Source organism: Cherax quadricarinatus, chromosome 62 (assembly GCF_038502225.1).
Source record: "Cherax quadricarinatus isolate ZL_2023a chromosome 62, ASM3850222v1, whole genome shotgun sequence".
Taxonomy (NCBI): Eukaryota; Metazoa; Arthropoda; class Malacostraca; order Decapoda; family Parastacidae; genus Cherax; species Cherax quadricarinatus.
The window spans coordinates 727332-741311 of NC_091353.1; the positions used below are offsets into that span (position 1 = coordinate 727332).

The 13980-nt window shown below is 39.6% G+C and overlaps 1 long non-coding RNA gene across 1 annotated transcript in view; it reads right to left on the minus strand.

The window, feature by feature from the left end:
* Positions 1–1478: 1478 nt before the first annotated feature.
* Positions 1479–13980, minus strand: part of LOC128687122 (uncharacterized) — a 22764-nt gene continuing 10262 nt past the window's right edge. Inside the window, exons 2-3 of the long non-coding RNA XR_011393729.1 lie at positions 13763–13980; positions 1479–2986 (exon numbers count right to left, since the gene is read on the minus strand). The exon at positions 13763–13980 is cut by the window's right edge and continues 9 nt beyond it. This is a non-coding gene — a long non-coding RNA (uncharacterized lncRNA). The remainder of the gene's footprint in view (positions 2987–13762) is intronic.

Below are 13980 nucleotides of genomic sequence, written 5' to 3' on the forward strand. Positions count from 1 at the left end.
GGCTAGGACGGCACTTATTGGGGACCCCATTCCCATGCCGTAGGTTTGTTTGTAGAGCTTGTTATTGAAGGAAAAACAGTTGAAGTTAACACAGAGTTCAATCAAGTCAACAAAATCTCCGGGAGGTAAAGGAAGATTAAGGTCCTGGTTGACTTTACGTCGTAGAACCTCGATGGCTTTTTTGGTAGGTACTTTTGTGAAGAGGGAAGTCACATCCAAACTGCTTAGTTTCTTGTTACGGATGGAGAGGTTACGGACGCGGTTGAGAAGGTCGCCTGAGTGTTTAAGATGAGCGGGGCTGATGGTCCCCAGAAGGCAGGAAAGATGTTTGTCAAGAACTCCGGCTAGTTTGTGTGGAGCACTGCCTATTCCTGACGTGATTGGTCTGAGAGGAATATTGTGTTTATGGGTCTTGGGTAAACCATACATGTGTGCTGGTTTAGGGTTGCTTGGTAACAAGTACAGAAGTTTCTTCCCTTCTCTAGTGCGTTTGAGTATTTGTCTGGTTTTGTATAGAAAGTCTTTGGTGAGCGTCTCCCACTGTTGAGTGCTGATGGGTTCGTATGTACAATTTCCTTCTTTTTTCATCAAAGACTGCAAGAAAAGAGCTCTTCAGATCATCAATTCTCCACGCATCAACACAGCTCCCAACAAAGTTATAATTCTTCCCAACAGCCAGGTTGCACTAAACGTCTCAAAAGTACTTTCACAAGCTAACACCAGAGTCGCCATCGCTTCTACCACTTCAATAAAGGATCTAACCAGGACAAAACCCAAGCACCACGAACCAGTCAATGCAGGAGTTTACACTATACCCTGTGGAGGCTGTGACAAGATCTACGTAGGTGAAACAGCAAGAAACCTCGACACCCGCCTCAATGAACACATATACGCATGTAGGAACGACAACTTAAACAACGCCTGTGTACAACACCGAAATTCCACCAATCATCTTATGAAATTCAGAGACGCCCAATTAGTGATAAAAGAAAATAATTTCCGCACACGCAAGTGCCTTGAATCAGCACTGATCGCTGTTTCGAATACAATTAAACAAAACAACGGCAGCTTCACCATCTCCGAAGTCTTAGCAAGAATCCTCCTGAAAACAGTAAACCCTGCCATCACATAGTCTCTCCTGTTATACTACACAAAGCACAGAGAGTGAACACTGAAACAAGCTGCCTCATTCCAGTTTATATTTGTCCAACCTATTTTTATGTTACCCAAGTAATAGCTTTTATATCCTTTTACTCATGTACGAATTAATTGCTCTACCATATTGTATTACTTTTGTCACTACCACTACTACTACTACTACTACTACCACAAGTGAACATCGAAATGGTACCTCACTAGTATTCACCTCACTCTGAGCCTTTATATACCCTCTGTGTCCATGTATTGTTTGTAATGGCTTGATAAAGCTCCTGGAGAGCGAAACGTTGCCACAATAAATGTCACATTAGTTGCACTTGTGTCCTTTTACTTTACATATTGTCGGTAATTCTACCAACTTTATTACAATTCCTGGACTGTTTACACGTCCAAGTACTGACCAGCTGGAACCCATATTCGAGGAAACCTCATTATAAATTAAATTATTTTGATAATGTACCTCACCTACCTTGTCACTCACATTCAACGAACATCCACTGGAACCTCTTTCCTACAGAAGACACAGTGTTTATCAAACATAAGTGGCCAAAATTCTTTTTCCTCTAGCCAATAAACAAAATTGACTTACAGACCTTCGTATTAACTCGAAACTGATGACCAACGTCGGCCGAAACGATTCTTTCCAAGCCATAAGAAGTGGAACTTCTATTGGTACTGTAAATTATACACACCAGGCCACCAACTTTTCGTATATCCGTACTATCGGCATTCTCGCAGTCATAATACAGACAATTACTTCTTCATTTCGATCGATTGCTGTGTTTTCCTAATCTGACACACAATACCTAGACACGGCTGACCTCTGAGGGGTTGACCCCTCTTCTCTCTTCCTATATAAACATGTTCCCTACTCATTACTTGTTTCTGCTGAAAATGATCTCAGATGGTGGCTGAAATATACAGTTAATTAATCTCTTATTTATATTTTGCTGTTAACAAGTCCAATGAACTGAGGACAATTCTTTGGAGTCCTCATTTATCATCTAATTAGGAAATCGTTAATACGTATACTGATTTTCACTTCAATAATCAGGAATATAACTAAAAATTATAACTTATTGCGGGTGAATTATATGGCTTGATAAACTGTCGGAATATGAGTTTCTCTGCACTGCGTGTATACCAGTTGTGACGTAAGATTTCATACTTTTACTTTTGTCGTTATTACTTTTCAGGCACTGATATTCCATGTAATTTATCTTAAGCTGATGCTCATGACGTCGACTGTGAATTCTTCATGTATTCACTAAGCTTCTTCAAGAAGTACTGTCATTAAGCTTTCACATTTTCCAAAATCACAATTGACAATAACCTTATTATAATATAAATCCAGATATTACTACAGGTACTAGACAATAAACACTGACTTACTAAAAGTGACAAAAACATGAAATATTGACAAAGTACATCATTCAGTACCAAGGAAGTAAAACATCTGTTAATGTTTGTAAAAAATATGAACATGTTCCCTTAAGACAGATAATGTTGCTTGAGTCACACGTTTATACTGTAAGGATTTTTTTGCAGCTCTTGAAGGTTTTGTTGACGTTTGTCTTGAGCGTGTTGTTGCTGCTCGTACCGCTGCAGCAACACTGTTAACTGAGCAGGCATATTTTCACTGCTACACTTTCCATTGGTACTTCTTCCTTGCGACGCATCACATAAATTACTTCCTCGAGCTTCTGGTAGTTGTCTGTCGCACTCAGCCTCTGAGAGTTCCCTGGAGTCTGAGAAAGCCGATGGTGGATGCAGAGGTCTGGGAGGCGTCATGGGAGAGCTCTCGCTGGATGAGGAGTCGCTCTGCACTCTGAGGTACAACACGGATTTAATTAGTATTTAATCATGATTTTTTTCCTTGAGAGGAAACAGACGAATTATCAATTAGTCCAGATCGACAAATCATGAATTGATAATTGTCCTGAACGGACTAAAACATCGTCTAAATTACAAAAAAAAAAACTGATCTTTATCCGAATGATATTGGCAAAATGCATCAGCAGAAGTGAGTGAATTTAATATCTGTTATCATTCTATAATATCTTTATAAATATTTACTGCCGAAATAGAATTTTTAAATTATGAATTTTCCATCCATTTCTAGTTTTTATCTTTCTATGCTTTTTTTTCATTACTAAATATGCTATTTTAAAAAAAAACTATATGTGAAAACATATACCTAATAAAACTAGTCTAAGGAAACTAAATTCTAGCAATAATTAAAAAAAAAAGAATTTTAATGTTAATTTAAGAGAGAGAAAAGAGCATCAAAGTCAGGAAATTAATGTTTTTTTTTTTTTTGAGATTATTTCAATGTTAGTACGAGGGTCATGGAGCCTCACTAGAGGGAATTTCAAGGTTTGTTTACATAGGTGACCTACGAACACTATGTAAATATTCTCTTTGTAAGTGAAAATAATAAAGATAAACCCTTCATATACTTTGCAAATATACTTTACAATAACATTTTACAAATACACTTTACAAATACACTTTACAAATACACTTTACAATAACACTTTACAAATACACTTTACAAATACACTTTACAAATACACTTTACAATAACACTTTACAAATGCACTTTACAAATAAACTTTACAAATACACTTTACAATAACACTTTACAAATGCACTTTACAAATAAACTTTACAAATGCACTTTACAAATACACTTTACAAATGCACTTTACAAACACACTTTACAAACACACTTTACAAACACACTTTACAAACACACTTTACAAACACACTTTACAAGCACACTTTACAAACACACTTTACAAATACACTTTACAAACACACTTTACAAACACACTTTACAAATACACTTTACAAACACACTTTACAAGCACACTTTACAAATATTTTTCACAAATTTACTACATAAATTCACATTCACAGCAAGGATAAATAAAGTAAAGCCAGCAGCACGGGCGTAGCATTAAGGTGGTCGCTTTAACGAAGCTTCCTTTATACCAGTGAGGGACTTTTGATACAAAGAAATATATCTATTCTTCTTTTCCTTGGATCAGACTTGATTATTTTCTATTCCTCAAGAACTAATAACAACAACAACAACAACAATAATAATAATAATAATAATAATAATAATAATAATAATAATAATAATAATAATAATTGCCGTAAAAAGGGAAATGTTTTTCAAAATTCTTTTGGTAATTTAGATAGTTCCAACGGGAAATATTTTTGGTTGCATGTTGTTTTGAATTATACATTTTATTATTATTTTTATTAACACATAGGCTGTCTCCCACCAAGGTACGGTGGCCCTAAAAAGAAAAACTTTCACCATCATTCACTCCATCACTATCTTGCCAGAGGCGCACTGACACAACTGTTATAAAACTGCGACGTTAACACCCCTCCTTCACGACTCAAGTCCGGCCTGCCAGTTTACCTGAATCCCTTCGTGTTACCTTGTTCACACTCCAACAGCACGTCAAGTCCTAAAAACCATTTGTCTTCATTCATTTATTTCTTTACATAGCGCCATTAATAATGATAGGAATGTAATATATTTCACAGACAACATAAAAGAATGATTGTGTTACAAACTGGTGAATTTAGTTTTGAAATACCATAATTTGTTTTTGATTTGTGTGAGGGTAAATGGCAGATACTTTGCTAAACGTCAAAACTTTACGAATTTTATTTTTTTAAAGAATAAAGATAGGACAAATTACAGTAATTATTGTCGTACTAAATTCGGATTAGCATGAGCCAGTAGACCTGCTGCAGTGTTCCTTCTTTCTTATGGTCTTATTAGCAATGTTTTATAACTAGGCAGAGCCCAGACAACATCCTGCAGTGCCAGAACATGGCCAATTATTGCCAAATATATTTTGGGAGGAAATATTCTTTTCTTATTTATTTGTTGCACTATCTTATTAAAACTTCGGTAATGTATGATGGAAAAATGCTTCTAAATCTACACCAAAAATGAAAGAAATCGGACGATAAATAACAGTCACTTCTCAGTAAACAGACACGCCTAAGATTGCCGAATAGATGTGTAGACCAGCTAGTATCACCTCTATGTCGCACAGTGTAAATGGCCTTCTTTATGACGAAGTAAATGCAATTCATGTTCAATAAAAAGAGGAGTAGAACAGAAATCAGCAACTACAGATCAGTCACTCCTGTCAATTACTGGAAAAATTGTTGAGACAATCTCTTGAGTCAATCATTTATTAACTACAACTCGCTTCTCTGTGACCGTCAATATGGCTTCAGAAAAGGTCGCTTTGACAACGCTCTCATGTTAAACCTCTCCACTATGTGGCACTAGTCGTTGGATCAGTTGTATATTAGCACTAGACATTGCTGTATGGCACCAGGGACTCTAGCAAAACTGCAATCACTAGGAGTCGCTAGCTCTACACTGTCTCAATGGGACAGAGAACATAAGAACATAAGAAAGGAGGAACACTGCACAAGGCCTGCTGGCCCATACTAGGCAGGTCCTTAACAATTCATCCCACTAACAAAACATTTGCCCAACCCAATTTTCAATGCCACCCAAGAAATAAGCTCTGATGTGAAATTCCCACTCAAATCCAACCCCTCCCACTCATGTACTTATCCAACCTAGATTTGAAACTACCCAAAGTCCCAGCCTCAATATTATTATTATTATTATAATCAAGGGGGAAGCACTAAACCCGTAGGATTATACAGCGCCTATGGGGGGATGGAAGGCATTCAGGCTTAATTCAGGGAACTGGAGCACAGATCCAATTCCCTAGATCAAGAGCCCCTCACCAGCGTCAAGGAGCCTTCCTTGAGGGGCCCAGCCTCAATAACCCAACTAGGTAGACTGTTCCACTCATCAACTACCCTATTTCCAAACCAATACTTTCCTATGTCCTTTCTAAATCTAAACTTATCTAATTTAAATCCATTACTGCGGGTTCTCTCTTGGAGAGACATCCTCAAGACCTTATTAATATCCCCTTTATTAATACCTATCTTCCACTTATACACTTCGATCAGGTCTCCCCTCATTCTTCGTCTAACAAGTGAATGTAACTTAAGAGTCTTCAATCTTTCTTCATAAGGAAGATTTCTAATGCTATGTATTAATTTAGTCATCCTACGCTGAATGTTTTCTAACGAGTTAACAGGACACTCAACCAGTGCCAGTGTTCCATAGGAAAGTGTGCTTGGTCCATTGTTATTGAATGATCATAGAATCCAGTGCCTATGCAGATGGCTGTACTCTGTCAGCTGCTGTCAGTTCGTAGTTGCATCAGTCTATAAAAAATGATGGCACGATGATGGACTAGAGTCACCACGATATTAATTCTGGAGCAGTGGTAAGAATGAATGGGAGATTGTTTGTACCCAGGATGAGGTAGATATCATAGGGGTGAAATTTGATGCCAAGATGTCTATGACGAATCACGTGGTTCATCTTGCAAACAAGACAACCAAGAAGCTAACAGCACCATGGCATAGCTCATAACTGTTCGACAGTAGAGGCTGCAAAACTCTGTACAAGGGATAAGTGCGAACACTTCTTGCATATGCTCCAATGTCTTGAGGTGCCTGTTCCCAGTCTCATCTATGGTTTCGGAATACAATGGAAAACCGAGGTAGACTACTTATTTCTCGCCTGCACCAGGCCAGGATAGATCTGTCATTCCAGCAAAACCATCATGTGCATGATCTTACTGGGTATCCTCATTCTAGAAACGTTTCGTCAACAAGTATCTCCTATCCAATGCTTGGAAGAATGTTTGAACTTGAGGATTCTGAGGTAATCAGTCCCTCAGCCTGGAGTCGATCTGTTTAGCACATCAATCTTGATAAATATCCACTAGTAACAGTAGGTCTTTATCACGACCCCTGAATGGGTCACAATGTATATAATGTATATTACCTGTTCATATAATTTTATATTGCTTATATTTGCAATATTAGCTAAATCGTAAATATATTGGTTTATATTATTATTTGACTTAGTTATATTATTAGATAGGATGTAACATTTATATATTACTCAGTGCTCATAGTTCGAGTGTTAAGTAGCTGACAGCATTGTCTAACTACTGTATTATCACTTCGCTTGTTTTGCTGCCGGCTTGTGTTGCTGGGCAGCAGCAGTGCATGGAGAGTCATGTGATCAGGGTGGGGTGATCACACCTCACCAGGAGTGAGTGTCTGCCTGGGCTGCGCTGATTATTGTCTGTTTGTTGTTGCTTCTAACAAGACGGCCTCTCTAACTCTCCCTTGATGGCCCTTGTTGGAAGATCGTCTCTGTTGTTTTCTTGTTGTTGGTTCTGTGTAACTCTGTTCACAGAACATAGCCTAGACTTAGTGATTCTCGACCTTGTACCGAGGTTGTGTGTCGCATAGACACTCTGAGAAACTCAGGTCCTGAGCTGTAGCTTCTGACCTAATTTGTACTGGTATCTGTGTACTGTCACAGTCGGGGATATTCTAATGCTGAACTTAGATTCAGTAGTATGGGAGTTTCGTGACTTTTGTGGAGGATCTGCAGATGGCCCCTACTTAGTGTCGTTATATTATCTCCTTGTTCCTGATTCGGTGTCGCTGTTGCTTGTTATATTGCTGTTCGGCTTATCAGTCGTTTTATTGTTCACGCAAGTTGTTCTGATTGCCAGGTTGGTCAAGAAGTTAGTTTATGAAAGGACTTTTAGTCAGTCATTGGTTAAGTCTAGTCGAGTCTTGAGACATAGCGAACTACTTAGAGCACTTACACACATACACACAAACTTACTTGTATATATTTGTGTTATGTTATTAAATGTTAACAATGTACCAGACGGTACTTAAAAGCCATAAAGATGTGATATGTGCCTTCAGCACAATACTGTACACGAGAGAAGTGTAGGAACTTGTATCCTATATTATATTCAATTGATTACTATAATTTACTTTGATAATATACGCCTAGACAACTTTATTGTTATTAATAAACTTATTAAATTTTAATTTCTTTAGTTAGTAGCCTACCAGTTGTAATCCTGAAGCACTATTGAATATTGAATCTTACTAAATTCTCCCCTCAAGGAAGGTTCCTTGATGTTGGTGAGAGGTTCTTGATTTAGGGAATTGGATCTGTGCTCCAGTTCCCCGAATTAAGCCTGAATGCCTTCCACATCCCCCCCCAGGCGCTGTATAATCCTCCGGGTTTAGCGCTTCCCCCTTGATTATAATAATAATAATATTAAATTCTAATGGATAATTGGACCAGGATACTGACTACTTGTTACAAAAACCCAGTAACAGGCTGGATGCTAGAGGGGCAGTCCTTACTAGTATTCACAATAGATCTCTATGCTTATTAGATATCGCGTTTTTTGTAACAGTCTTATCTTAAGGTTTAAAGAAGGTTTGAAGAATTACCTGCATAAAGTTCCCATGATGCTGGTGCGTCTGACAGTTTGTATAAATAATTTTAGATAAGTTAATTAATGACACTCGTCTTCCACCGTTCTTCTCTGTACTGGACTAAATATGCCACTAGCTGGAGAAACCTTTCCGGAAAAGAGATACCCAAATGCTGCATAAGTGTTTTATTTATCAACTTTATCAATGTTGTCGAGGCACCTCACTTGGTTCCACTTCGCGGACAGCGAAAATTTATCATGTATACAGCAAGACGGACAGCAGGCAGCACCTGCACTCTGGTTGTAGCCCTCTCAAGGAAACCACTTTATTTAAAATTATTTATTCTTACAATGATTTGTCTGGAACATGTTCGTACAGCATAACAACATTAATGACTAAATGAAATCGCTGGCCTACAGTTGGCTCCAACTGCAACTGCCCTCCGTCTCATCTGCGATTTCTTGACAGAGGAGAACAGAGCAAGACGACTCATCTCTCACCTGGATCCAGCCTGGATAGATCTGTCATTTCAGTAGAGCCTTCAACACAGGAGGGATGTGGGTGGCCTTACTGTTATGTACAAGGTCAACATTGTCAAAGTACCACACTTGGCTCCCCTTCGAGGACAGTGACAAGCGCGCTTCTACACCACAAGACGGGCAGGGAGCAGCAACTTTACTCCGACCGTACTCTTCTCCAGAATATAACTTCATACGAGATCATTTATTCCTAGGATGATTCGAGTTTGAACCATGATCGTACAGCATAATATCAGTTGATTAAATGAAATTGTTGGCCCACAGTTGGCTTCCACTTCATTCTGAGAGAGAGAGAGAGAGAGACAGAGACAGAGACAGAGACAGAGAGAGTGAACTTTATCTAAAAATCTGGGTGTTTAGCATAAGCTAGCAAGATTAATGATCACCGGAATTTAAACACTTCGACCAAAACAACAACAAAAGACTAGTGGGAATTTAGTTGCCCTAAAATACCACAGATAATTAGGACTTATAAATTCAGTACTGAATACTGAAATATTTCGTTTCTCGAGTGGTACTAACCATTCAGAAGACTAAAAATATACCCCAAAACTATCTTAAGACACTCCCACCATTCCCACGAGCCCTTCTAGGGCAGGGAAGGGGCCAGAACCAGAGCTTGCTACCACCTGCAGCTCACAAAACTGCCCTTTCCAAGAACTTCCCTGGGGCGGGGAAGATGGCAGACCAGAGGCCTAGCTTCTCCCTACGAGCCCCGTGAGGGCGGGGTCTGGAGTTAGTCCTGGGGACAGTTGGTCCCAAGAGATGAGGTTGTACTTGTACCTCCTCCTATGGCAGACATAGATCTCAGACACTACCAAGATAGAGAGCCAAGGCCGGGTTACCATCTGGAAGAGACCCAGGCCGGAAGGGTACCGGCGATTAAAAAAAAAAAGGTATCTGTGAAAGTGATAGCACCTGAGCAACATCTGGTGATATTACAAACTCCGCTGTTGATACTTGCATGTAATAGACTTTCTCGTAAATCTAAATAATCCTTACAAGTACCAGGAAACTGGAGTAACAGTCGGGATAGTATTGGTAGATGGGGCGGGTGTGGGTGTTTAGTACACGAGGACGCTGTCATTAGACTATTCAGCACTAGCTAACTCAACCAGAAGCCTACCAGGTGGAAATTCCCGAAGCTCAGTGACGACCCAGTCTTCAAAATCAGAAATCAAACATCAGGCTTAATAATGCTTGAATCCGTAAAACAGCTCAAGAGGTCTGATGTACAGTGAACAAGATACCGCCTCCTAGGTACCAGGGTATTAATTCAACGTACACTGGAGTTGGTAGTATATATATTTCAGGAAGAAAAAAATAACTGGATTAGCGGACCTGCTGGATGGAGAATGGCGTGATAGGCTAAACCATCGAACAATTAGTTTAATATAGAACTTAAATAATTTATGTAGCCTTTTTTTGGGCAAAATTTTGGGAGTTATGAGGAATATATGACCAAACAAGCAGCAATTCGATCTCCTGCAATCACTCAAACGCTACAGTTTTGGAGTCTTGTTCCTCATAAGGCTACAAAGAACACTGCAACAAATAAAAGATTAATTGAACTCTCTCTTTCTTTTGGTGTGAGACGAATTGTTCCAAGGTGACTAAACGCACAGCAAATACTATTGCAAAAATTTGTTCATCTCACGCATGACAGTTACACCCGCATCGGCAGTATATGACCAAGTTTGTAGATTATCCTAAGTAATGCTTTCAGATGATGCCTAATGTGAGAGTTGTATTAGATACCAATAGGTTCTAGACTCACTACTAAGTGTTCGTATATAAGACTCGGAACGAAACTAGGAATTTCAAAGACTGGTTACTTTCTAAGGAAAGTAGAAAGAAAAAGAGAACTGACGTCTGGAAGATTGGGCTCCAAAGTCAGTTAGTTCTTTGTGAATGAACGACAGAAATATTTACCTGAAGAAGCAATTCCATGTCTAAGCTGGAAGGACGAGACTCATGCAACTATAACTAAAGAAAAAAGTAACCTAGTGACCACTCATTCTTCTGCAAAGATGCAAGGTACATATTTAGATAAATAGCCTTAAGTGCTATCTGTAAGAACAGTCTTTTTGCACTGTAACAAGAGCACCTGGCAAACCTGAGAATAGCGTTCCGATACCTCAGCGAGAAATCGCTCAAGACTCTACACCGTGTACCTCAAGCTCATACTGGAGTATGCAGCACCACTTTGGAACCCACACCTGGACAAGCACGTCAAGAAATTAGAGAAAGCACAAAGGTTTGCAACAAGGGTAGTTCCAGAGCTAAGGGGAATGCCGACGAAGAAAGGTTAAGGGAAATCGGTCTGACGACACTGAAGGACAGGAAGGTCAGGGGAACCATGATAACGACATACAAAATACTGCGAGGAACTGACAAAGTGGACAGAAACAGGATGCTCCAGAGATGGGATACAGAAACAAGGGGTTACAATAAGAAACTGAAGACTCAGATGAGTCAAAGAGTGGTTAGGGAGTATTTCTTCAATCATAGAGTCGTCAGGAAGTGGTACAGTCTGGCAAGCGACGTAATGGAGACAGGAACCATACATAGTTTTAAGACGAGGTATGATAAATCTCATGCAGCAGGGAGAGAGAGTACCTAGCAGCGACCAGTGAAGAAGCAGGGCCAGGAGCTATGAATCGACCCCTGCAACCACAAATAAGTGAGTACAAGCAGGTGAGAGTAAAAGCCATGAAGCTGGAAGAGGTTAGTCCAGGATTACGACGTGGTTATGAAGACAAGTTACCACAACTTTTCACTTACCTTCAACAACTCTCCCTGCCACAGGTTACATGACCTGGCGGCATGAAGGAAAATACTGGACCAATTCGTAAAAATAAGAGTCAGTCAGCCGTAATAAACAAACCACTAGTAAAAAAAAATGATAAAATTCAACAATTAATGCTATTGTTGTGTATAACTTACCATTATATGGTACATAATTCGTTCACAAATGTGCCTCTGCATGTATTTTTTGAGCATCACTATGTAGCATCAGTCAATGGATAAATTCCAAGTCAGATATGATGTGGTAAGAGGCGTTAATGATGCCTATGATTAGGACCTTCACTACAACTTCTACTGGCGAATTTACAAGCAACTGTAAACTAGGATTAAATTTCATATCTCCTCGAGCATTACTGCACGTTCAATATCGGACTGTTAATTTTCTCAATAGAAAAACGACAGAAATCCTACTAGCTTACCTAGGGGAAGTGAACCCCGAATTATTAAACCGAATTTTTACTTCAAATAACAAAACATCACACTTGCACATAAATCCTCCGCAGGTTATCGAGTTAGACTTTACCGACACGAAAGATCAGATCCCCTATGATGTAATGTTTATTCACAACTTTGAGGAAATATCTGCCTGTGGCAAGTTATTAATGGTTAAACCTGCTACTTATACAACACAGATGATCATTATCCCTTGACAGTATTGTGTACCGCCTAGATTTCTGTGAGAATATGTAGGTGAATATCAATAACAACACTGCGCTAACCAAGGATCCGAACCCATGTTGTACTGGCCGGCCATTGTGAGCGAGAACCAGATGACGCCTTAACCCACAGGACCACCCAATCCTAAAAGAACCAAGCACACAGCTAAGTTAGGTGTTTTACCTTGGTCCGAAGACATACGGACCAAGGTAAAACACCTAACTCTGCTGTGTGTTTGGCTCTTGTAGGATTGGGTGGTCCTGTGGGTTAAGGCGTCATGTGGTTCTCACTCACAGTGGTGGGTCAGTACATCACGGGTTCGGATCCTTGGCTAGCGCAGTGTTGTTATTGATCAATACCACTCGTTCATGGCTACAATAATTGGTGAATATAGAGAATACGTATGTAATAAACCTTGCAAACAAAGTAGATTATTAAAAAAATATACAAAATTAAGGTGCATCCAATAGATGCTTCATAGGAATGTACGTATACGTCTTACTTAGTGGTGAGAGTGGCAGCTCTTCACACCGAGGACCAGTGATCAAAAATCACCGGACGGAAAAGTATACAAGTTAGAGCACAGTGTACAGCAAAACCTCTCTAGTCTCGTCTAGTTTCACATGGATGGAACTAATTTTCCCCAGATCTTTCCAAACTTCAGAGATTTCTACCCCCTTACAGTTTAGTTCTTAGCCACAGTTCTCATGAATCTTCACCAGGCCTGTCTGTGATCAAGAAGTTGTAAACTACTTTACCACTAAGTAGACAATTTCAACACATTCACTCTGGTTCAGTCTCTCCAGGAGGTTCCTCCAGGAGCCATCGTGTAACTTTCGCCAGACTCATATGTTTTCCTTGATAAATTAATAAAGCTCCCTTATGTAATGGGAAGAACTTACGGCTCTTCGTTAACTCTCACATAAACATGGAATCCAGAACAGCATCAAGCTAAAAATTAGTGAAGTTAATTTCACCCATCTGAACTCTTTTACAGTGGATAAATTAGCATTATGTTTTCAACCATGTAAACTAACATGGTAAATATCTTCATTCTTGCTGAAACTCTGTACGATGAAGGCTCAAACGTATGAAAAGAATTAAACAGATGAGGAATTAGAGGTAGTGAAGAAAGCAAGGATAAAGGGAATGGTGCGTGCTGTGCCAGCCACGGTCCACCAACATAGCGCAGCCTCCACTACCTGAGACTACCTGGCAAGGCGGACCGCTGGCAGCGGGTGCGGTCCTACACGCACTGTTGTCTGCTGCTGCTGAGGCTGTGAGGCCACCTGCTGCTGCTGCTGTGGAGCCACCTGCTGCTGCACGTGGTGCTGTTGTGGTGGCATTTGCGGGTGTTGGTAATGTTGTCGTTGCTGTACTGGTGATGAGGCGTCATTACTCTCCGTACTGGAGTCACGTC